The following is a 26,583-nucleotide window of genomic DNA, read 5'->3' on the forward strand; positions in this document are numbered from 1 at the left end:
AACCCCGTTCCCTTTGGTATACTGTAGCTAGCCTACCTTCCATCCGTGGCCCTAGCTACATTTTGTTTTACCGCTTTCAACTTTCATTTGATTCATTTGCATGAAAAATAACTTGCAAATGTATTCTTAAATCCTACTTTGGCATTGCAGAACTCTAGTGTTTGTTCTGAATAACTTGGAGCTAAACCATTAGCAGACAGATTTATTCGAGGTTTGCCTGTGAATGGGGTCCTTTAATGTTCTATTAAAGTGCATTGAAATAAATGACTCCCATGTTGAAACAGAGGTCGACCCTTTGAATAATGTACAACCTTATCATCACAGGGACATAAAGCATGCATTGATTGCTTTTTTCAAAACAATAGCCCACAGTTGAGATAAAAGTCATTTGAGACTAAAAGCATTGTGGTTAAATCCCAATAGATTGATGTTAAAATCGTAAACAATGAGGCTCTATATAAAGCCATCTGATTGCATATAGATTGCATACATCTGGCTCTTTAACAAAAAATGTTTATACTGTTTGTACATTTTCCTATTCGAGTTTGCTTTTGTCTATGTGTGCTTGCTCTGTTTCACCCATTGGCATTGTCTAAGTCATACTCAATCAAATAATCAGATACCTTATACAAGGTTGTGGTAAATTCCACAAATGAGTATTTCCTATTCAGCGACCTCTCCCTAAAAATTACATTAATTAATTTCACATTTCCAGCAGGTTTGGAGAAATTCCACAAATTCAATTTCAATGCAATTCCTTCTCCCTAAACATTCCATAAATTCAATTCAAAACTACTGAGCAGTTCTTCAATTCAGAGTCAATTCAACTTGAATTCAAATTCTAAGTCAAATGTAAACTAAAAGTTCAAATTGACATAATTCAATTACTTCTCTGGACTAATTCCCAGAATTGTTATTTCTTCACTTCTTTCAACTCAAGCCAATCTCAACTATTTCAACTTATAGCAGATTCCAAAGACCGACATTACTTCTTAGCGAAATATGAGGGAATATTCCTGCCTCAAAATATCCCCTGAATGCTGAAAACGTTCAGGAATTTGGGGAACTAGCTAAACATGTAAAATATATAAAGTAAGATGCTTTTCAAAGTAAAACATACAATCATAAAGATGTACAACACTGTCCTAAATATAACCCATCCATTTAATAAATTTCATTGATAAGTTGAAGTTGTTTAATAATGCTGAAAATGCAAAAAACTCAATTCCACTCGGTAGTGACGACTATATTATTAATTATTACGTTATACAGTTGTTTCTCTCCAATCGGTATGGCACATTGTGGAAACAAAGCTCCATGCTCTGTATGTTGAAGGTTTGGGTTTTTCCATTTGTGTTTTGAGGTTGGACTTTGGCACTTATAGCTCGTTAGCACATAGGGCGCTCCGATTGGTGTCACCTCATTATTCAGTATGTATTACACCTGTGCTGGTTGCCATCTCGTTAGTGGGAAGGTGTTTCACCTGCTGGCCCAGGTGCTATTTAAGAGTGGCTGGCCCAGTGTTGCTGTTTTTTTTTATTTTTTATTGTTGTTGATAGATGTCGCTCTCTATTTAGATTTTTAACAAACAATCCTTTTATCTGAATTCATTTTGCCCCACCTTGTTGGTTTTCCTCCTGTCTTTAAATTAAAGTAGATGGCCCAATTTAGAGTAAAGATAGTACTAGACAACAACAGATAAGACAAAAATGATACTATAGAATGGATACTTTCAATCTGATTCATCTGAAATAAATATTGTGTAGATGACAGATATGAAATGGATTTTATTTTTCCCCACCTATGTTTAATTTGTCTGTTGCCCTCCATCTTTCCCCAGATACACTGTGTTAACCTTGTATTGAGAAACATGGTGACCCCTGTTCTCTTTCTGTGGCAGCTATGATCTTTTCACTGCTTTTCCCACAGAGAGCTGCCAGGCCTAATATGAGCTTAGGTAGTGGCCACTGAACAACGGATGGAGAAGATGTGATTGTTTTCCGAGTGGCCAACACCACAACCCACTACTGCAAATGCCTCTCTCTGCACTTCCACCATTCAAGATCTCTCGAAAGGCACTGAAAACAAACACATTTTGAAGCAAACATATTGGCACATTGTGCTACTTAAAACTAAACTGCTGCCATGGAAATAGCTTTCATGCAAATGGTGTTAACTTCGGTGTTAGCTGAACTTCGGCAAGACGGAGCTGCTCTTCCTCCCGGGGAAGGACTGCCCGTTCCATGATCTCGCCATCACGGTTGACAACTCCATTGTGTCCTCCTCCCAGAGCGCTAAGAACCTTGGCGTGATCCTGGACAACACCCTGTTGTTCTCAACTAACATCAAGGCGGTGGCCCGTTCCTGTAGGTTCATGCTCTACAACATCCGCAGAGTACGACCCTGCCTCACACAGGAAGCGGCGCAGGTCCTAATCCAGGCACTTGTCATCTCCCGTCTGGATTACTGCAACTCGCTGTTGGCTGGGCTCCCTGCCTGTGCCATTACACCCCTTAACTCATCCAGAACGCCGCAGCCCGTCTAGTGTTCAACCTTCCCCAAGTTCTCTCACGTCACCCCGCTCCTCCGCTCTCTCCACTGGCTTCCAGTTGAAGCTCGCATCCGCTACAAGACCATGGTGCTTGCCTACGGAGCTGTGAGGGGAACGGCACCTCAGTACCTCCAGGCTCTGATCAGGCCCTACACCCAAATAAGGGCACTGCGTTCATCCACCTCTGGCCTGCTCGCCTCCCTACCACTGAGGAAGTACAGTTCCCGCTCAGCCCAGTCAAAACTGTTCCCTGCTCTGGCTCCCCAATGGTGGAACAAACTCCCTCACGACGCCAGGACAGCGGAGTCAATCACCACCTTCCGGAGACACCTGAAACCCCACCTCTTTAAGGAATACCTAGGATAGGATAAAGTAATCCTTCTCACCCCCCTCCCCCTTAAAATATTTAGATGCACTATTGTAAAGTGGCTGTTCCACTGGATGTCATAAGGTGAATGCACCAATTTGTAAGTCGCTCTGGATAAGAGCGTCTGCTAAATGACTTAAATGTAAATGTAAATGTGTTATCTTCGTTGCCTGTATGATGCATTACTTGATTTGAAGTATTTATTCATATAAATTAATATGGAATCCACTGTATATCGGTAGAGATAGCATATTTACTGCGTCCCGTCACCTCCCTCTCAGGAGTCAGCCTAGCCTAGGAGACTTCACACCTCATCAAGTCCAATGATGTCATCATTGGACTTGACAGCTTTGAAAAACAGTACTGAGCTCTATCTATTTGAACCCCAGTCCTCTTACAAAAACATCCTGTGGTAATAGAATGAAAAATGGTTCTATCATGTTTTTTGGGTTACGACCATGGCAGGAAAATACAATGGTACTGATGCAAATGCAACAGTATTTTCCTGGTAGTGACCAAAATAAGCATAATACCATGGTATTTTTTTCATTGTACTACCATGGCAGGAAAACACTGTGGTATTTGCACCAGTAACATGGTGTTCTTCTGCTATGGTAGTGACTAAATAATTGTATATTACCATGGTACAGAAATGCACCATGGTACTGTAGTAGATTAAAAACAAATACCATGGTTTAGGAACAGACACATGTAGTGAAACATGAAAAGCATGGTAGTTGTTTATAATGTATTATAATGATGGTCCCACCATTTTTTGTGTAAAGTGACCAAAAACGTAGTGGTATGGTAGTTACATAATGCAACATTGACTACTCCGCAATGGCAAAGTGTAGGCCTAGTGTACCTTCTGAAACCTATTTAGCTCATAGGGAACAACCACATCACACATGGTCTAGTAGTGTACTCTTTTAAACCTTGGGATGTGGATAAGGTGTGGTGAGAAGAATAAATAGTCTGACACCTTGAACATAAGGTTTAAAATAATTAGTTCATCTGGTGCCTAGTGTCCAGGGTAGCCTAGTGGTTAGAGCGGTGGACTAGTAACCAGAAGTTTGCAAGTTCAAACCCCGAGCTGACAAAGTACAAATCTGTTCTGCCCCTGAACAGGCAGTCAACCCACTGTTCCTAGGCTGTCATTGAAAATAAGAATTTGTTCTTAACTGACTTGCCTAGTTAAATAAAGGTAAAAAATACTGTTTTTAGTTAGCTCTTTCATTCAACTGACTAAGCAACTCATATACGTTTATACATTTCCCATGAAGGTTAAGAAAGTTGCAGATAATTTACTGCATTTCTATACAGTTAAACTCTAAAATGCTATTTGGAGAACAGCAAAAACAAGCAAAAAATGACCCCAGCCATTATCACATTGGTTGCTTTAGCTTCATTCACCTCAGTCAATGTACAAATACATAGACTACTATCTATACAATTAGCCGCTACACATTACCTCACGTTAACTCAGCAATGGGATATGTAAACAAATGACTTTGCTTTTCAGAACCATTTCTTCAATTTTACAGCAAATATTCTGCAAATCTACACATTTTGCCATGGGGTGGGCAATTCTTTTGCAGTTTTAATGTGGACATGATTACTACAAGTTTAGATAGCCATCTAGACCAATGTAATTGAGTGACATATAGGAAAACTGCTGATGTACAAGTTTCGAAATAGCACCTTGTGAATTCTACTATTTTAACTCTCAACACTAAGTTGAGACCCTGACTGAGTTCCAAATGAAATATATATATTTAGATTTTATTTTTTGTATAATTATTTTTTCTTCCAAAAACATTTCAGAGGTCTGGACATCAGTGTCTTAATATGTAATTACAGCCTTGCTCATAACAAACAGTACCTCATTACAGACTGTAAACAGTGTCTTGTAACAGACAAAGTAGAACCACATGCAAGATGTCTTCAGTTACTTTAAAGGGGATTTTATGTTTAACCATCAGTAGCGATGTATGGGTAAAATCACTGGGGAAGCCAAGCCAGAAAGAAAAAACATTCAAACCTGTTGTGATGATTGAATTGTTTGCTCTTTAACCTTTTAGTTCATATGCCTTGCGGTTGGAATATTTAGGCCAAAGGCCGGGACAATAAGAAAACACAGTAGCAGAATAAAATCAATCACACCTTCGTTTCATAACAAAACCGGAGAGCAACCTCTGTCCGGTGAAGTCCACAAAGCATATTGCATGTAACCAACAGTTACCAGTACATGACCTACAGCAAGGTCAAGAAAGGAGAAACCTCTACTGGATCGGTGTCCATAATCCAGGACAGTTGTGAACAACAACCAACTTTCCGGGGCATAAACATGTCTTATATGGTCAGAAAGGTTGAATTAGTGTTAAAAAATACCATGTTATTGTTTGAGGATAGTGCGCAACAACAATTCACCTCAGAAGGTAATGTATTTACATTCAGTAATCTTGCTCTGATGTGTCATCCTGAGAGTCCCAGAGATAAAATGTAATGTAGTTTTGTTTGAGAAAATACATTTCTATATTCAAATGTATGAACTGGGTTCTACAGTTTTACCCTACTGCTGTCCCTGGCTCAACATCAACCCTGCCCGGCTATCTAGATGTGTGAATGTTATTGTATTTTCTGTAAGGAAGCAAATTATCCATCATGTATGACATTCCTGAGAGTGTGTAAACTAATTTTTTATTATTGCGATAGCATTTTTGCATGTTCTCTATAGTTATGTACTTGAATATGTATAAATTGACCAATTCAGCACATTTGGGCAAACTTCCGGCAGACTTGATACAAAATGTGTAGTGATATAATTCTTCACTGGATTAGTCTGAAACTTTGCACACACACTGTTGCCATATTGTGGACAACATCTATATTACTCCTAGAATCCTACATCGCTCTCTTGCAATTCAAAGATGATCTGTTATCTTTTACCAGACCTAATGTGCTATATTCTCCATTTCCACAAACTTCAAAGTGTTTCCTTTCAAATGGTATCAAGACTATGCATATCCTTGCTTCATGTCCTGAGCTACAGGTAGTTAGATTGGGTATGTCGTTTTAAGCGGAAATTGAAAAAAGGGTCCAATCCTTTAACTTCTTATGGCTGCAGGGGCAGTATTGTGTAGCTTGGATGAAAGGTGCCCGGAATAAATGGCCTGCTCCTCAGTCCCAGTTGCTAATATATGCATAGTGTTATTAGTATTGGATAGAAAACACTCTGAAGTTTCTAAAACTGTTTGAATGATGTCTGTGAGTATAACAGAACTCATATGGCAGGCAAAAACCTGAGAAGAAATCCAAACAGGAAGTGAGAAATCAGAGGTTGGTCGATTTTCAACCCAGCCCCTATTGAATTCACAGTGGGATATGGATAGTTGCACTTCCTAGGGCTTCCACTAGATGTCAACCGTCTTTAGAAACTTGAACGAGGCTTATATTGTGTTGTGGGGCTGAATAAAATCTGAATGAGTCAGGTTACTGGCAGAGAGCCATTTCCTGGTCACACGCATTTCACATGATATCGACCTGCGTTCCATGGCTTCTCTACACACAAAGCAATTCTCTGGTTGGAATGTTATTGAAGATTTATGATAACATCATAAAGATGGATTCTATACTAAGTTTGAAATGTTTGTAAGACTTGTAATATATATTTTTGTCCGAAGTTATGTGGGACCTAAGCCCTAACTAAATTGATTATTTCGATTATTTTCTCAGATTATTGCATGGTTAGCTATTTCCGTAAAGTGTTTTTGGAAATCTGACACAGCGGTTGCATTAAGGAGAGGTATATCTATAATTACATGTGTATAACTTGTTTTTTCATCTACATTTATGATGAGTATTTCTGTTGAATCGATGTGGCTATGCAAAATCACTGGATGTTTTTGGAACTAGTGAACGTAACGAGCCAATGTGAACACAGATTTGTTTTTATATAAATATGAACTTTATCAAACAAAACATACATGTATTGTGTAATATGAAGTCATATGAGTGTCACCTGATGAAGATCATCAAGGTTAGTGATTAATTTGATTGATCTCTATGTGTGCTTTTTGTGACTCCTCTCTTTGGCTGGAAAAATGTCTGTGTTTTTCTGTGGCTTGGTGGTGACCTAACATAATAGTTTGTGGTGCTTTCACTGTAAAGCCTATTTGAAATCGGACACTGTGGTGGGATTAACAACAAGATTAGCTTTAAAACAGTATAAGATACATGTATGTTTGAGGAATTTTAATGATGAGATTTCTGTTGTTTTGAGTTTGGAGCCCTGCACTTTCACTAGCTGTTGTCATATCGATCCCGTTAACGGGATTGCAGCCATAAGAATGAAGAGTTTTTTAAATGTTTCCGACATTTTCTGACTACTAAACTATTGACTTAGAACCACTGGAGAGTTACTGCAACTCAAAGAAAACAGGAACTGCATCCACTATTCCAGCACCATTTCAACTTCACCATTTCAACACCTCAACTGACCAATGCTTAGTCTAATATGGTGAAGACGAAAAGATACCAAAAACTTAATATGGTGTGTGTGTGTGTGTGTGTGTGTGTGTGTGTGTGTGTGTGTGTGTGTGTGTGTGTGTGTGTGTGTGTGTGTGTGTGTGTGTGTGTGTGTGTGTGTGTGTGTGTGTGTGTGTGTGTGTGTTCATTCGTGCAAGTAGAAAAAACATGTTGACTCATGTTGTAGCGGAAATCCAATGTCATCCTCCTCTCTTTCATGTTGACGAAAGGTCTATAACTCTGTCATACAGTACACACTTTTATTTTTTGTTGTCCTAGGCTAAAATGCTAACTTCCTTTCATGGGGAACATTATCTAATTAACATTAGTCTTATACATCTAGCTACATATTGAACTTCCTTCCTCTCAGTCCAGGGGCACAATGTATTTTAAGGTTGGACCAGAATTACAGTAATAATCATTGGCCAGTCAGTACGGAGAATCAAGTCCAAGTCCAAGTCCAAAATCCTATCTCCATTCATGGCTAATTTAGGGAAGGGCAACTTTTTGCTAGCTAGCCAATGGAGGACAACACCACAACGAGATGCAACAATTCAAGTTGTTTCTGTCAATGACGTATTGTTCAGTGATAGGAATGAAGCCAAATCCAAGCTGGCTTCCCTTGACACGTTTTTTTTTGGTGTGCGCCAGGACCATTTACAGTTCAGCTCACTCAGTTTAGCTTAAAGCTGATTGGCTATTATTTGACATTTTATAAAGGGAAGCTAAAAGCACTCTGGCTTCCCTTGAATTCAATGCTATGAGTGGAAACAATGTCCTACTCTTTATGACCAAAACGCATTAGATAGATGGCCTATACATACAGAGACAGAGGGGTGCTGTTTCACTCACTCATATGCTTTCTTCTGTGAGCCTCTTGCGAATTGAAGGAAAATTATGACAACACAGAAAGATAAAATATTTAAAATAAAAAAATATTGGTAAATTATTTTGTTGAGCCTGGCACCGCAAAAGCTCATCGCATGGAACTTCTCAGGTACATTTTTCATTAGTTGTCTAAAAATATATTGACATACAGAGGATGCTGGGGACAGGCAGAGACAGGTAGATAGAGACAGGCAGAGCAACAAGCCTTGGCCACTGATACCTCTGGGTGAACTCTGAACCTGTCGGCTCCACACACACACTTATCAGATTGTGACCCCCACAGACACATGGGCTGCATCCAAAATTACACTATATTCCCTACATAGAAGACAACTTCTGACCAAAACCCTATGGGCCCTGGTGAAGATGTCTGCACTTTATAGAGAATAGGTTGCCATTTGGGATACAGATGTACTTACTGCCACTTATCTTCCTCCTGCACAGCTGTTTGTGGTGTTGGGAAATAAAACGGCAATATGAAAAATTACATTCCAGATAACCGTGCAACGCAACGAACCTACAGTACATTTCCTATTCTGTTTAAGATAAAATAGACAATAAAGACAATGGAGAAAGGACAACATGAAAACACATTAAGCTATTAAGAAAGCATCATTCGGTAACACTTTACTTGACACCCAGCTTCATAACATGCTATGACACAGTCATAACCATGTCATAATATGTCATTACAGCTGACATCATTTGTCATAACCCGTTATAATATGCTCATAACACTGTCATGAAAGCTAAGGTAACTGAGCTAAACGACTACCGCCCTGTAGCACTCACCTCTGTCATAATGTCCTTGACTCGTTTTGAGAGACGAGTCAAGGACCATATCACCTCCACCCTACCTGACACTCTAGACTCACTCCAATCTGCTTACGCCCCAATTGGTCAACAGACGACACAATCACCATCACACTGCACACTGCCCTAACCCACCCAAGAGGAATACCTATGTAAAAATGCTGGTCATCGATTACAGCTCAGCATTTAATATCATAGTACCCTCCAAACTCGTCATTAAGCTCGAGACCCTGGGTCTCGACCGCACCCTGTGCAACTGGGTCCTGGACTTCCTTATGGGCCGCCCCCAGGTGGTGAGGGTAGGTAACACCATCTCCACCGCGCTGATCCTCAACACAGGGTCCCCACAAGGGTGCGTTCTCAGCCCTCTCCTGTATTCCCTGTTCACCCACGACTGCGTGGCCATGCACGCCTCCAACTCAATCATCAAGTTTGCAGACGGCACTACAGTGGTAGGCTTGATTAACAACAACAACGAGATTGCCTAAAGGGAAGAGGTGAGGGCCCTCGGAGTGTGGTGTCAGGAAAATAACCTCACACTCAATGTCAACAAAACAAAGGAGATGATCGTGGACTTCAGAAAACAGCAGAGGGAGCCACCCCCTAACTACATTGACGGGACAGTAGTGGAGAGGGTGGAAAGTTTAAGTTCCTCGGCGTACAGACAAACTGAAATGGTCCACCCACACAGACAGCTTGGTGAAGAAGGTGCAGCAGCGCCTCTTCAACCTCAGGAGGGTGAAGAAATGTGGCTTGTCACCAAAAACACTCAAAAACATTCACAGATGCACAATCGAGAGCATCCTGTCGGACTGTATCACCACCTGTTACGGCAACTGCTTCGCCCATAACCGTAAGGATCTCCAGAGGGTAGTGAGGTCTGCACAACGCATCACCAGGCGCAAACTACCTGCCCTCCAGGACACCTACACCACCCGATGTCACAGGAAGGCCAAACAGATCATCAAGGACAACAACCACCCGAGCCACTGCTTGTTCATTCCGCTGTCATCCAGAAGGCGAAGTCAGTACAGGTGCATCAAAGCGGGGACCGAGAGACTGAAAAACAGCTTCTAGCTCAAGGCCATCAGACTGTTAAACAGCCATCACTACCATTTGAGTGGCTACTGCCAACATACTGACTCAACTCTAGCCACTTTAATAATGGAAAAATTGATTTAATCATATGTATATACTGTACTCTATACCATCTACTGCATCTTTGTCACGAATATTACAGAAGGTGACTCCCCTTCTTGTTCAGGTGGCACTCGGCGGTCGTCATCGCCGGTCTACTAGCTATAGCCGATCCGATGTTCTGTGTTCCTTTAGTTTTGTCTAATTGGTATCACCTGTTTCTTGTTTGGTTGTTAGGGTAGGGTTATATATAGTTTGTTCAGCCCGCTTCTGTTTCGTGCGGGTTGTTCGTCTGTTTTGTTGTTTGAGTGTATTTTTGTTTGTATTTGGCTTCACGCTGTCCGTTTATATTTCTGATCATTTGTTTTCCTACTTTTGTTCATGTTATGTTTCCGGGACATTTAAGCATGTTTTTTCCCACATCTTTTGCTCTCTGCGCCTGACTCCACACCTCCTCACTCATTTATCGTAACAATCTTGCCATATTGATGTAATGCATCACTAGCCACTTTAAACAATGCCACTTTATATAATGTTTTCATACCCTACATTACTCATCTCATATGTATATACTGTTCTCTATATCATCTACTGCATCTTGCCTATGCCGTTCGTGCATCACTCATTCATATATTTGTATGTACATATTCGTATATTTATTTTCTGGCTGGTTATGACACCTAAGAGTTTGAAAGAGTATGAAAACCCACCACACAAGGAAAAACATTCCATTACACCATAGCCTGCATGTCAACAGTATGTTCATGTTGCATACATTTTTTAGAAGTGCACCATATTAAATGATTGTTGTAATTGTGCACACACTGATGTCAGACATACACCTCCCCCAATGCTCTGTTGCTGATTCCTGGGATGAATGCCGGAGCAGATTTCAGGAGCAGGACAAGACGCCCACTTTTTGAATGATGACTGATGTAAGGGCATTTACATGATAGGCCTATCTGGCTGATATCATTATGATGGTCATAAAGTGATTTTTTTAGGCTCCCCGAGTGGCAGTGGTCTAAGGAACTGAATCGCAGAGCGAGCTGTGCTACTAGAGATCCTGGTTCGAGTCCAGGCTCTGTCGCAGCCGGCCGGGACCGGGAGACCCATCGCACAGGTTAGGGGAGGGTTTGGCCAGTAGAGATGTTATTGTCCCATCGCACACTAGCAACTCCTGTGGCGGGCCGGGTGCAATGCACGCTGACATGGTCACCAGGTGTACTGTGCTTCCTCGGACATGTTGGTGCGGCTGGTTTCCGGGTTAAGCGGGCGTTGTCAATAAGCAGGGCGGCTTGACTGGGTTGTGTTTCGGAGGACTCACGGCTCTCGACCTTTGCCTCTCCTGTGTCCGTACAGGAGTTGCAGCGATGGGACAAGACTAACTACCAATAGGATACCACAAGTTTGGGGAGAAAAAGGGGTAAATAAAAATAAATAAATCAATTTAAAAAAATAGTATTTTCTTTGTTCAAGTAAAGTGACCCAGGATGGTCATAATGTATGTTCTACATGTTATTGAAAATAGGATAAACATTTTAACTTGACCGTAAATAAATCATTACAACAACAAAGAATTTAACAAACAAACTTTCAAATGAAAGGAAACTTGGGTTTTGACACTCTTATAGGGTTCATAACTAGTCATAAAATAACGCAATATACAGGTTATGAGAGTGTTATGACCATATTATGAAGTATTATGACATGGTTATGACCGTGTCATAAAGTGTTACGACACTGGATGTCAAGTAAAGCCAGACTGGGAGTATTTTAATGCACACGCTGGGGTTTTCCAGAGGGGACAAACATTACATGCACTAAGGCCCAAGGGCTTTAAACTAGCTGCATTGTTTCATTTGACCTGTTTTCTATTTACATTTCTTTGTATATAGTATATCCATAGAAATGATGCCAGCTGATTCATGATTTCAATTGGCTGAGAATAGATGCTTGCCTGTTGTCTCGTCCGGACTCTCAACACGTTCATTACTATGGGACAGCTGGAGATTGTTTCGATATTGAAATTCAATGACCGACAGCAAGTTAGTACAAATCTCTGCTGTTGAAAACGAAATGTTAGTCTAAAAGAAATGTGAGAATGTCTAGATGCTTTTTATGGTGGATATCAAGTTGATAAACTGCCTGGCTGGGCTGATGAGACTGTGGATTCCGCAGTCAGATGGAACAGAGTAAATAGGCATTTAAACATCATAGATTTAGCCGAGGGTAACTTGTGGAATAGACACTGTCTGGATCAGCATTCAGGATTAGACCCACCCGTTGTATAATTGGAAATGTTACATTGTTGCATGTATCAAACATTACTCAGCAAAGCTTGACTTCTGTGAAACAGCAGCAAAGGCAATGGCAGAGAGAGAAGTCTCATGGGTGACCCAGGTGTCAGTATTCCTGTAAATTAGACCAGGCAGATCTGATCTGTTACCTGTAAAAAGCCTGAGGTCCTGTAGTGGTACTAATTAGACATAGCAGAAACTGACTCCAGGCCTGGCATACAGTGACCCTGCTTACCTCCCTTATTAATCAGCATGTCTACACATGCCCAGAACTTGAAGGTCAATGCTGAAAATCAATGTGTGTACGCCCTTGAATTGAAGTAGTAGAAGTTAGATGAAAACACAGTCAGTCACACACAGTAGCTAGTTAGTTGTGCTCAATAAATAATTAGCAAATGTCTTAAGTTCTACACTACACCTCTAAAATTATTGACAAATTATATTGTTTCACTTTCACACTAATAACAGAGTGCGGAGATTTTCCAAGATGGCGTAGCAGTGCAGACGTGTTTTGTTAGTCCTCTCGTGTACATTTGTCACGCCTTGGTCTTAGTATTTTGTGTTTTCTTTCTTTATTTGGTCAGGCCAGGGTGTGACATGGGTTATTGTGGTGTGTTTTTTGTCTTGGGGTTTTGTGGGGTGACTAATTAGTCTATGGCTGCCTGAGGCGGTTCTCAATCAGAGTCAGGTGATTTATCGTTGTCTCTGATTGGGAACCATATTTAGGCAGCCATATTCTGTGAGTGTTTTCGTGGGTGATTGTTCCTGTCTCTGTGTAGTTGTTCACCAGACAGGCTGCATAGGTTTTCTCGTTCCATTTGTTGTTTTGTAATATTATTGTCACGCCTTGGTCATTGTATCTTGTGTTTTTGTTATATGTTTGGGTAGGCCAGGGTGTGACATGGATTTATATGTTGTATTTCGTATTGGGGTTTGTATTAATTGGGATTGTGTATGATTAGGGGTGTGTCTAGTTAGGCTTGGCTGCCTGAGGCGATTCCCAATGGGAGTCAGGTGATTTTCGTTGTCTCGGAATGGGAACCGTATTTAGGTAGCATGAGTGCACGTTGTATTTTGTGGGTGTTTGTACCTGTCTCTGTGTAGTAGTCACAAGATAGGCTGTAATTAGTTCACGTTCCGTTTGTTGTTTTTCTTATATCAGTTAGTTCATGTATCACGACATTCTTCATTAAAGTCATGAATAACCTACACGCTGCATTTCGGTTTGACTCTCTTCATTCAACAGAAGAACTATGTTACAGAATCACCCACCACCATTCACAGACCGAGCAGCGTGTGAACTGGCAGGATCTGAAGGAGGATGTTATGGACAGCAGAAGCATGGAGTATACTACGTGGGAAGAAATCGACAGGTGGGCGGCCGACCCAGAGCGAATGCAGGAGCCCGCCTGGGATTCCCTACAGCAATGCGTATGGATTTGAGAAGGAAAGCACGGCTATACAGAGAGAAAACGGAAAGTAACGGGGGAAAGCGCAGAGAGAGAGAGTGGCTGAGTCAGGAGTCAGACCTGAGCCTACTCTCCCTGTTAATCGTGAAGAGCAGTTGCAATGGGAGAGACTGCACCATTTGGAGATTTGGACATGGGAGGAGGAATTAGACGGTAAAGGACCCTGGGCGCAGCCGGGAGAATATTGCGGTCCCAAGGAGGAAATAGAAGCCGCTAAAGCGGAGAGGCGCAGGTATGAGGAAGCAGCACGGCGACGCGGTTGGGAAACCGGAAAGTCACCCCAAAAAATGTATTGGGGGGGGCTAGAGGGGAGAATAGCTATGCCAGGTAGGAGACCTGCGCATACTCCCTGTGCTCACCGTTGGGCTAGAGAGACCGGGCAGGCACTGTGTTATGCTATGGAGCGCACAGTGTTTCCAGTGCGGGTGCAGAGCCAGCTGCGACACATACCAGCTCTTCCTATTGGCCGGGCTAGAGTGGGCATCGAGCCAGGTAAGCTTGGGCAGGCTCGGTGCTCAAGAGCTCCAGTGCGTCTGCACGGTCCGGTCTAACCAGAGCCACCTCTACACACCAGTCCTCCGGTAGCAGCTCCCCGCACCAGGCTTCCTGTGCGTGTCCTCATGCCAATACCACCAGTTCCAGCACCACGCACCAGGCCTCCAGTGCGCCTCGCCTGTTTAGCGCAGCCAGAGCTGTTCTCCTCTCCTGCGCTATCGGAGTCTCCCGCCTGTTTAGCGCAGCCAGAGCCTTTCTCCTCTCCTGCGCTGCCGGAGTCTCCTGTCTGTCCAGCGCCACCAGTGCTCCCAGTCGGCCCAGCGCGTCCAGTGCGCCTCGCCGGTTTAGCGCAGCCAGAGCCTTTCTCCTCTCCTGCGCTGCCGGAGTCTCCTGTCTGTCCAGCGCCGCCAGTGCTCCCAGTCTGCCCAGTGCTCCCAGTCTGCCCAGTGCTCCCAGTCTGCCCAGTGCTCCCAGTCTGCCCAGTGCCCCCAGTCTGCCCAGTGCTCCCAGTCTGCCCAGCGCCGCCAGTCGGCCCAGCGTCACCAGTCTGCCAGGATCCGCCAGAAGTGCCAGTCTGCCGGGATCCGCCAGAAGTGCCAGTCTGCCAAGATCTTCTAGATTGGCCAGACAACCTGAATCATCCAGTTCCACCAGCCAGCCAGGATTTACCGGAGCCTACTACCTGCCTGAGCTTCCTCTCAGTACTGAGCTTCCTCTCAGTACTGAGCTTCCTCTCTGTCCCGGGCTGCCCCTCTGTCCTGAGCTGCCCCTCTGTCCTGAGATGCCCCTCTGTCCTGAGATGCCCCTCTGTCCTGAGATGCCCCTCTGTCCCGAGCTGCCCCTCTGTCCCGAGCTGCCCCTCAGTTATGTGGGGATCAGGGTGAGGACTATTAGGCCATGGTCGGCGGAGAAAGTGGATTATCCCAGGACGCGAAGGGGAGGAACTAGGACATTTATGGAGTGGGGTCCACGTCCCGAGCCAGAACCGCCACCATGGACAGACGCCCACCCGGACCCTCCCTATGCTCTTGAGGTGCATCCCGGAGTCCGCACCTTAGGGGGGGTTCTGTCACGCCTTGGTCATTGTATCTTGTGTTTTTGTTATATGTTTGGGTAGGCCAGGGTGTGACATGGGTTTATATGTTGAATTTCGTATTGGGGTTTGTATTAATTGGGATTGTGTATGATTAGGGGTGTGTCTAGTTAGGCTTGGCTGCCTGAGGCGATTCCCAATTGGAGTCAGGTGATTCTCGTTGTCTCGGATTGGGAACCGTATTTAGGTAGCCTGAGTGCGCATTGTATTTTGTGGGTGATTGTACCTGTCTCTGTGTAGTAGTCACCAGATAGGCTGTAATTAGTTCATGTACCGCGACATTCTTCATTAAAGTCATGAATAACCTACACGCTGCATTTCGGTCTGACTCTCTTCATTCAACAAACGAACGACGTTACAATTATAAGTTATTTCATGTATCGTTCAGTTTCATTAAAGAACATGAGTAACCACCACGCTGCATTTTGGTCCGACTCTCTTTCGACAGATGAATGCCGTTACAAAATTGATATTTTTTCATCCTTTTTTGTATATATTTACATTTTATTTTCAATCTCTATTCCATTTTAGTTCAATTATACCTTCCGGTAACCTGCCTCACCCAATGTGATATGGAATCGCTATTATTTGTAATTTTTAGACCTTAGAGGAACCACAGCCATCAGAAGCTAACCAGCCAATTAGCTACAAGCTACAGTGCCTTGCGAAAGTGTTCGCCCCCCTTGAACTTTGCGACCTTTTGCCACATTTCAGGCTTCAAACATAAAGATATAAAACTGTATTTTTGTGTGAAGAATCAACAACAAGTGGGACACAATCATGAAGTGGAATGACATTTATTGGATATTTCAAACTTTTTTAACAAATCAAAAACTGAAAAATTGGGCAGTGTAGTTAACCGACCCTCAGCCCATTCATCGCCATTTTACCTGTTGTTGTTTTAGCTGATTAGCTGCTGTTGTCTTATCTCACTCTCCAAATCAAAATCTGTGATTACTTTATGCCTCGCTGTATGTCTCTCTCATATGTCAATATGCTTTGTATACTGTTGTTTAGGTTAGTTATCATTGTTTTAGTTTACAATGGAGCCCCCAGTTCCACTCATTATACCTCTGATACCTCCTTTGTCCCACCTCCCACACATGCGGTGACCACACCCATTATGACCAGCTTACCCAGAGATACAACCTCTCTCATCATCACTCAGTGCCTGGGCTTACCCACACGGTACCCGCACCTCACCATACCCCTGTCTGCACATTATGCCCTGAATCTATTCTACCACGCCCAGAAATCTGCTCCTTTAATTATTTGTCCCCAACACTCTAGGCGGCCAGTTTTGATAGCCTTTAGCAGTACCCTCATCCTACTCCTCCTCTGTTCCATGGGTAATGTGGAGGTAAACCCAGGCCCCACGTGTCTCCAGGCACCCTCATTTGTTGACTGCTGTGATCGAAAAAACCTTGGTTTCAAGCATGTCAACATCAGAAGCCTCCTTCCTAAGCTTGTTTTGCTCACTGCTTTAGCACACTCGGCCAACCCGTGTCTGAATCCTGGCTTAGGAAGGCCAGCAACAATTCTGAGATTTCCATGCCCAGTTCAACTGCCAAAAGGGGGGAGTTGCAATCTACTGCAGAGAGAGCCTGCAAAGTTCTGTCATACTTTCCAGGTCTATACCCAAACAGTTTGAACTTCTAATTTTAAAAATTAACCTCTCCAGAAATAAGTCTCTCACTGTTGCCGTCTGCTATCGACCCCTCTCCGCTCCCAGTTGTGGCCTGGACACCATTTGTGAATTGATCTCCCCCATCTAGCTTCAGAGTTGATTGTGTTATGTGACCCAAACTGGGATAACACCCCGGCGGTCCTACAATCTAAGCTAGATGCCCTCAATCTCACACAAATCATCAAGGAACCCACCAGGTACAACCCTAAATCCGTAAACATTATCCTGACCAACTTACCCTCCAAATACACCTCCGCTGTTTTCAATCAGGATCTCAGGGATCAATGCCTCATTGCCTGCATCCGCTATGGGTCCGCGGTCAAACGACCACCCCTCATCACTGTCAAAAGCTCCCTAAAACACTTCTGCGAGCAGGCCTTTCTAATCAACCTGACCCGGGTATCCTGGAAGGATAATAACCTCATCCCATCAGTCAAGGATGCCTGGTCATTCTTTCAAAGTAATTTCCTCACAAACTTAGATAAGCATGCCCAGTTCAAAAAATGCAGAACTAAGAACAAATATAGCCCTTGGTTCACTCCAGACCTCACTGCCCATGACCAGCACAAAAACATCCTGTGGCGGACATCCATAGCATCGAACAGTCTCCACGATATGCAACTGTTCAGGGAAGTCAGGAACCAATACACACAGTCAGTCAGGAAAGCAAAGGCAGCCTCCCCAGCTTCTCCTTCACCCATATCCAGACAGCAGAGGTTCTGAAAGAGCTGCACAACCTGGACCAGTACAAATCAGCTGGGCTAGACAATCTGGATCCTCTCTTTCTAAAACTATCTGCCGCCATTATTGCAATTCTACCACGCCCAGAAATCTGCTCCTTTCATTCTGTTCAACCTCTGTTTCGTCTCATCCGAGATTCCTAAAGATTGGAAAGCTGCCGCGGTCATCCCCCTCTTCAAAGGTGGTGACACCCTAGACGCAAACTGTTACAGACCTATATCCATCCTGCCCTGCCAATCTAAAGTCTTCGAAAGCCAAGTTAATAAACAGATCACTGACCATTTCGAATCCCACCGTACCTTCTCCGCTGTGCAATCCAGCTTCCGAGCCAGTCACGGGTGCACCTCAGCCACGCTCAAGGTACTAAATGATATCATAACCGCCATCGATAAAAGATAGTACTGTGCAGCCGTCTTCATCGGCCTGGCCAAGGCTTCCGACACTGTCAATCACCTTATTCTTATGGCAGACTCAATAGCCTTGATTTTTCTGACAACTGCCTTGCCTGGTTCACCAACTACTTTGCAGACAGAGTTCAGTGTGTCAAATCGGAGGGCATGTTGTCCGGACCTCTGGCAGTCTCTATGAGGGTACCACAGGGTTCAATTCTCGGGCTGACTCTTTTCTCTGTATATATCAATGATGTCGTTCTTGCTGCGGGACATTCCCTAATCCACCTCTACGCAGATGACACCATTCTGTATACTTGACCCACTGGTCACGATAACAACACCCACCCGTAGCACACGTTCCAGCAGGTATATCTCACTGATCATCCCCAAAGCCAACACCTCTTTGGCCGCCTTTCCTTCCAGTTCTCTGCTGCCAGTGACTGAAATTAATTGCAAAGATCGCTGAAGTTGAAGACTTATTTCCCCCACCAACCTTAAACATCAACTATCTGAGCAGCTAACCGATCACTGCAGCTGTACATAGTCTATCGGTAAATAGCCCACCCAATTTACCTACCTCATCCCCATACTGTTTTTATTTTATTTACTTTTCTTTTTCTTTTACTTTTACACACCATCCAGTGTTAATCTGCTAAATTGTAATTATTCGCTCCTATGGCCTACCTCCTCATGCCTTTCGCACACACTGTATTTCGACTTTCTTTTCTCTACTGTGTCATTGACTTGTTTGTGTTATTGGCTTGTTTATTGTTTACACCATGTGTAACTCTGTCACACTGCTTTGCTTTATCTTGGCCAGGTCGCACTTGCAAATGAGAACTTGTTCCCAACTAGCCTACCTGGTTAAATAAAGGTGAAATAAATAATAATAAATAATAATAAAAGATGAAATGTGTATTCATCACAAGTGCAGAAATACATCTCTAAAAGGATTACCACTAAAACAATATCAGACAGAAAAAATATTGATTTGTTTAACCCATTCTGCTATTTATAGATATGGCAGAATTGGAAGCCTAGCTGTGACAGGTCTGTATCACAAAGACCATAAAACATGAAACCTCCACAGAAATATGATTGTAGGACCAATTCTAATTCGATTTCTAGACATAGTTCATAGCAATACTATCGGAATGACATCTAGACTCAGTGTCTATCAAATGAGACATACCTTTTAAAACCTCTTAGTCCGCCCCATCCCGGATCCGGGATCGTGACTACAGCCTCAAGGTCATTACCATAACGCAAAATTAGCTATTTCTGAAAATTGCAAATTAAATGAAATAAATATGCCTGTCCTCAAGCTTATCCTTTTCTTAACAATCCTGTCGTCTCAGATTTTCAAAATATGCTTTAGAACCAGAGAAAATCAATGATTTGTGTAAGAGTGGTGATAGCTAGCTTAGCATTTAGCGTTAGCATTTAGCACGCAACATTCACAAAAACCAGCAAATGGATCAAATAAAATAATTTACCTTTGAAGAACTTCAGATGTTTCAATGAGGAGACTCTCAGTTACATAGCAGATGTCCAGTTTTTCCTGAAAGATGCTTGTGTAGGACACAACGTTCCGTTTTGTTACTATGCATTTGGCTACCGAAACTAACCGAAAATTCAGTCACCTAAACGTCAAACTTTTTTCCGAATTAACTCCATAATATCGACTGAAACATGGAAAACGTTGTTTGAATCAATCCTCAAGGTGTTTTGTCATATATCTCTTCATTGAAATCCCTTCCCTGGAAGCGTGCATTCTTCTCTGATTCGGATGGAAAAATACTGGTACCTGACTTTTGCGCACCAATTTCCACGCAGACACCGTGCGGGACACTTGGTAATTGTAGGCTCTTATGGTCAATCTTCCAATGATATGCCTACAAATACGTCACAATGCTGCAGACACCTGGGGGAAACGATAGGAAGTGTCCGTTCATTCCTGTCGCATTCACAGCCATATAAGGAGATCATGGAAAACGTGCCTCCAGAAATCCTGTTGATTTCCTGGTCACTCAAATATCTTGGTTTTGCCTGTAGATTTTGTTCTATGGCACTCACAGTGAAAATCTTTGCAGTTCTGGAAACGTCAGAGTGTCTTCTTTCCAAAACTATCAATTCCAAGCATAGTCGAGCATCTTTTCGTGACAAAATATTGCGCTTAAAACGGGCACGTCTTTTTATCCAAAAATGAAATACTGCCCCTAGAGTCTTAACAGGTTAAATACGCAGTGCACTTACCCAACATTCACTCAAACCATGATTGATTAACACTCTATTTCAGCAATTGAGACGCTTTCAATAAAGGAACCAAATAGTGACGTTAACTTTGACTAAATGCAAGGTTCAGTTTGTGTTCAATACATCAGGTCAATTGGTGGCCAACGCTGATCAGATGTAATATTGCTTCAATGTGCCGAGGGTTTCTCTAAGGGTTTGCTCTATTATTCTCAATATGCTGTTTAATCTCCTGCTTCAGTATGACTGTGAATACTGGATCATTTAAATCAGTTTGTCCTGACAAAAGATTAACATAGATTAAACTTTGAAATTATATGGAAAAACATTTGCAATATCAAACGGCATGAAGTGGTGAGTCGTGGGAGGAGAGAAGGAGGTAGTGGTGGGTAACCAAGGCTCCCCAATAAAAAGCAATCGCTGCTCAATAAAGCGGCAGTAGTCACATCTTCAGTATCTGAGATAAATCTTCCCCCATCAGAAAGCTAGGAATAGTCCCCTCTCTTTAAGAATACTTCATAGAGCATGGAGTGGAAGAAGGAGACAGAAAAGTGAGAGAAGGACATTCTAAACATTGGCATTTTATTCATGAGGTAAACCCATCGTGTGCTGCTTAGAATATCTATTTGAAAGTAGATGAGCACTCAAAGAGTGGAGTGGTAGGCTGTTGGGTAGAGAGGAGGAGGAGGAGAGTCTGAAAAGGAAAGGACTGTCTCCTGGTCTGCAACTGTCTTCAAGGAGTAATTACTTATGTTTAATGAGGTGAGACAGCAGTGAGTCAGAGAGACACTAGATAATATTTATCCCTTTCCCTTTACACACTTTCCTTGTCAGGGATATCTCTCCTATTCCCTTCAATAATAATAGTTAAAAATTACGCAAAGTTTCTCAAGAAACTTCCGTTGTGTTTGGTGACCGATTCTGGGATATGCTTAACACCCCTGCAGTCCTACAATCTAAGCTAGATGCGCTCAATCTCACACAAATCATCAAGGAACCCACCAGGTACAACCCTAAATCCATAACCTAGGGAACCCTCATAGATTTTAACCTGACCAATTTGCCATCCAAATACACCTCAGCTGTTTTCAATCAGGATCTCAGCGATCAATGCCTCATTGCCTGCATCCGCTATGGGTCCACGGTCAAATGACCACCCCTCATCACTGTCAAACGATCCCTAAAACATTTCTGCGAGCAGGCCTTTCTAAACGACCTGGCCCGGGTATCCTGAAAGGATATTGACCTCATCCCATCAGTCGAAGATGCCTGGTAGTTCTTTAAAAGTGCTTTCCTCACCATCTTAGATAAGCATGCCCCTTTCAAAAAATGGAGAACTAAGAACATATAGAGCCCTTGGTTCACTCTAGACCTGCCTGCCATTGACCAGCACAAAAACTTCCTCTGGCAGACTGCAATAGCACAGAATAGTCCCCGCGATAACTGTTCAGGGAAGTCAGGAACCAATACACGCTGTCAGTCAGGAGAGTAAAGGCTAGCATATTCAAACAGAAATTTGCATCCTGTAGCTCTAACTCCAAAAAGTTCTGGGACACTGTAAAGTCCATGAAGAACAAGAGCACCTCCTCCCAGCTGCCCAATGCACTGAGGCTAGGTAACACTGTCACCACCGATAAATCCATGATAATTTCAATAAGCATTTCTCTACGTCTGGCCATGCTTTCCTCCTGCCTACCCAACCCCCGCAGCTACTTGCCCGAGCCTCCCCAGCATCTCCTTCACCCACATCCAGATAGCAGAGGTTCTGAAAGAGCTGCAAAAGCTGGACCCCTACAAATCAAATCAAATCAAATCAAATTTATTTATATAGCCCTTCGTACATCAGCTGATATCTCAAAGTGCTGTACAGAAACCCAGCCTAAAACCCCAAACAGCAAACAATGCAGGTGTAAAAGCACGGTGGCTAGGAAAAACTCCCTAGAAAGGCCAAAACCTAGGAAGAAACCTAGAGAGGAACCGGGCTATGTGGGGTGGCCAGTCCTCTTCTGGCTGTGCCGGGTAGAGATTATAACAGAACATGACCAAGATGTTCAAATGTTCATAAATGACCAGCATGGTCAAATAATAATAAGGCAGAACAGTTGAAACTGGAGCAGCAGCACAGTCAGATGGACTGGGGACAGCAAGGAGCCATCATGTCAGGTAGTCCTGGGGCACGGTCCTAGGGCTCAGGTCCTCCGAGAGAGAGAAAGAAAGAGAGAATTAGAGAGAGCATATGTGGGGTGGCCAGTCCTCTTCTGGCTGTGCCAGGTGGAGATTATAACAGAACGTGGCCAAGATGTTCAAATGTTCATAAATGACCAGCATGGTTGAATAATAGTAAGGCAGAACAGTTGAAACTGGAGCAGGAGCATGGCCAGGTGGACTGGGGACAGCAAGGAGTCCTCATGTCAGGTAGTCCTGGGACATGGTCCTAGGGCCCAGGCCAGTTGAAACTGGAGCAGCAGCATGGCCAGGTGGACTGGGGACAGCAAGGAGTCATCATGTCAGGTAGTCCTGGGGCATGGTTCTAGGGCTCAGGTCCTCCGAGAGAGAGAAAGAAAGAGAGAAGGAGAGAATTAGAGAACGCACACTTAGATTTACACAGGACACAAATCAGCTGGGCTAGACAATCTGGACCCTCTCTTTCTAAAACCTTCCGCCGCCATTGTTGCAACCCCTACTCCAAGTCTGTTCATCCTCTCTTTTTTATCATCCGAGATCCCTAAAGATTGGAAAGCTGCCGCGGTCATCCCCCTTTTCAAAGGGGGTGACACTCTAGACCCAAACTATTATAGACCTATATCCATCCTGCCCTGCCTCTCCAAAGTCTTCGAAAGCCAAGTTAATAAACAGATCACTGACCATTTCATATCCCACCGTACCTTCACCGCTGTGCAATCCGGTTTCCGAGCTGGTCACGGGTGCACCTCAGCCGTGCTCAAGGTACTAAACGATATCATAACCGCCATCGATAAAAGACAGTACTGTGCAGCTGCCTTCATCGACCTGGCCAAGCCTTTGGGACTGTCAGTCACCATATTCTTATCGGCAGACTCAATAGCCTTGGTTTCTCAAATGACTGTCTCGCCTGGTTCACCAACTACTTCGCATACAGAGGTTCAGTGTTTCAAATTGGAAGGCCTGTTGTCCGGACCTCTGGCAGTCTCTATGGGGGTTCCACAGGGATCAATTCTCGGGCTGACTCTTTTCTCTGTATATATCAACGATGACGCTCTTGCTGCGGGTGAATCCCTGATCCACCTCTATGCAGACGACACCATTCTGTATACATCTGGCCCTTCATTGGACACTGTGTTAACTAACCTCCAGTCGAGCTGCAATGCCATACAAAACTCCCTCCGTGGCCTCCAACTGCTCTTAAACGCTAGTAAAACCAAATGCATGCTTTTCAACCATTCGCTGCCCGCTCACCCGCCCGATTAGCATCACTACCCTGGACGGCTCTGACCTAGAATACGTGGACATTATAAATACCTAGGTGTCTGGCTAGACTGTACACTCTCCTTTCAGACTCATATTAAACATCTCCAATCCAAAATAAATCTAGAATCGGCTTTCTATTTCGCAACAAAGCCTCCTTCACTCATGCCGCCAAACTTACCCTCGTAAAACGGACTATCCTACCGATCCTCGACTTCGGCGATGTCATCTAAAAAATAGCTTCCAACACTCTACTTAGCAATCTGGCTGCAGTCTATCACAGTGCCATCCGCTTTTTTACCAAAGCCCCATATACCACCCAACACTGCGACCTGTATGCTCTTGTCGGCTGGCCCTCGCTACATATTCGTCGCCAGACCCACTGGCCCCAGGTCATCTAAGTCTATGCTAGGTAAAGCTCTGCCTTATCTCAGCTCACGATAACAACACCCACTCATAGCATGCACTTCAGCAGGTATATCTCACTGGTCATCCCCAAAGCCAACACCTCTTTGGCCGCCTTTCCTTCCAGTTCTCTGCTGCCAGAACAAATTGCAAAAATCGCTGAAGCTGGAGACTTACAGTATATTTCCCTCACTAACTTTAAACACCAGCTATCTGAGCAGCTAAACGATTGCTGCAGCTGTACATAGTCCATCTGTAAATAGCCCACCCAATCCCCATATTGTTTTTATTTACTTTTCTGCTATTTTGCAAACCAGTATCTCCCCTTGCAAGTCATCATCATCTGCTCATTTATCACTCCAGTGTTAATCTGCTAAATTAATTACTTCGCTACTATGGCCTATTTATTGCCTACCTCCTCACGCCATTTGCACACACTGTATACAGACTGTACGCTTGTTTATTCCATGTGTACCTCTGTTGTTGTTTGTCGCACTTCTTTGCTTTATCTTAGCCAGGTCACAGTTGTAAATCAGAACTTGTTCTCAACTAGCTTACCTGGTTAAATAAAGGTGAAATAAAAATATATATATTTTAAAACAACAACTTCTACAGTGTACAGCGCATTAATGCAAGCTTCTTCTTGTAAACCTTTCTCTAAACATTTCTCTCATTCACTTTACACAATGTCTTTAATTTTGGTACAGTAAACAACAGTTTAGATACAGTACTGTATGTGTGCTGCATGAAAGTGTGAGAGAGCTAAAGGTGCAGTAGAGCAACATCACATGTTACTCTACCTTTAGTGTCAGGGACATTACTCTGCACAGAAGGGGTTTAAAGGGAGAACTAAGCCCATGCTGAGACCCAGTATAAGACCCATGCTGCCCTTCAATCATTGCTGCTGTACAGAGAGGAGTCAGTGGTTCAGAGAGGTTATACACTGATGACCAGGAACAAGAACACTGCCTCTGATTATAGCAGCAGCTCTCATGAAGTCCTGTAAGACATAGTCATTTCTTGCTTTCATTCAAGTCTATATATACCTTTCTGCGTGATGATAAGCTCTTAGTCATAAGGCCAAGTTCCCAAAGCTGTGATATTGATGATGATTAACCACTGTTGTCTGTCCTAATCATAAATGCTTGAGAGGTGAAAGGATCTACTGTGTGTGTGCCTGCCTGTGTGCTTGTGTGATAGAACTACTGTGGCTCCCAATAGTAATTGACTTCAGTGAGTGAGTGAAAAAAATCCACAACATTGTTTGAAGACAACATTGCACTGATTAACGCCACCTTCTTCTTTGTGTTTTATGGTGAACAACAAGCAAAAATGCGTAATGTCACCACCAACTGGGCAGGATGAAAATAAAAGATCCCAAAAGACAATCTATGTGGCTAAAAATATTCATATTGACGGCCTGAAACTCAATCAACAACATGCTCCTTGGATCATCTGTTAAAAATCTGATCCATACACAGGCTCAGGAGCCTGGGAGGGTGGCACATCTTCTGTTGCCAATAACCCTTCTAAATCCGCTGTGAATTCCTGAAGCCCTGGATACTTTCCTGCCGCAGCCACAATGATGTCCAATCTCTTTGATTTCCTTTCTAATTGAGCAGGGCAGTTTATCACAGTTGCAACGAATGCCACAAAATCCACTTTCTTTACATACAGCATGTCTGGTTCTTTTGGTTCTCTTGGTCTATTCAATATGGGCATTTGTGCATCCACCACCATTTCTTCAACATCACTTGCTCTCTCAGTTCTTTGGATTTCCTCTGCAAAAGAGATCTGATGGACTGCCCTAACTTTTACCACCTCAAACACTCTGGGTCATGATCCCCACCACAATTGCAACTCGGCTGCTCTTCACTCCGATCTTCTGTCTATTCTTCCCATCTGCACACACTTGAAACATGGACAAAAACTTTAAAATGTTTACACTGTAATGGTTCGGAGTCAAACCCCATATACCTCAGCTTTTCATGTGTAGGGAGGTGCTCATCATAAAAAAAACA

This window comes from Oncorhynchus gorbuscha, linkage group LG01 (genome assembly GCF_021184085.1).
Source record: "Oncorhynchus gorbuscha isolate QuinsamMale2020 ecotype Even-year linkage group LG01, OgorEven_v1.0, whole genome shotgun sequence".
In the NCBI taxonomy this organism is placed as follows: Eukaryota; Metazoa; Chordata; class Actinopteri; order Salmoniformes; family Salmonidae; genus Oncorhynchus; species Oncorhynchus gorbuscha.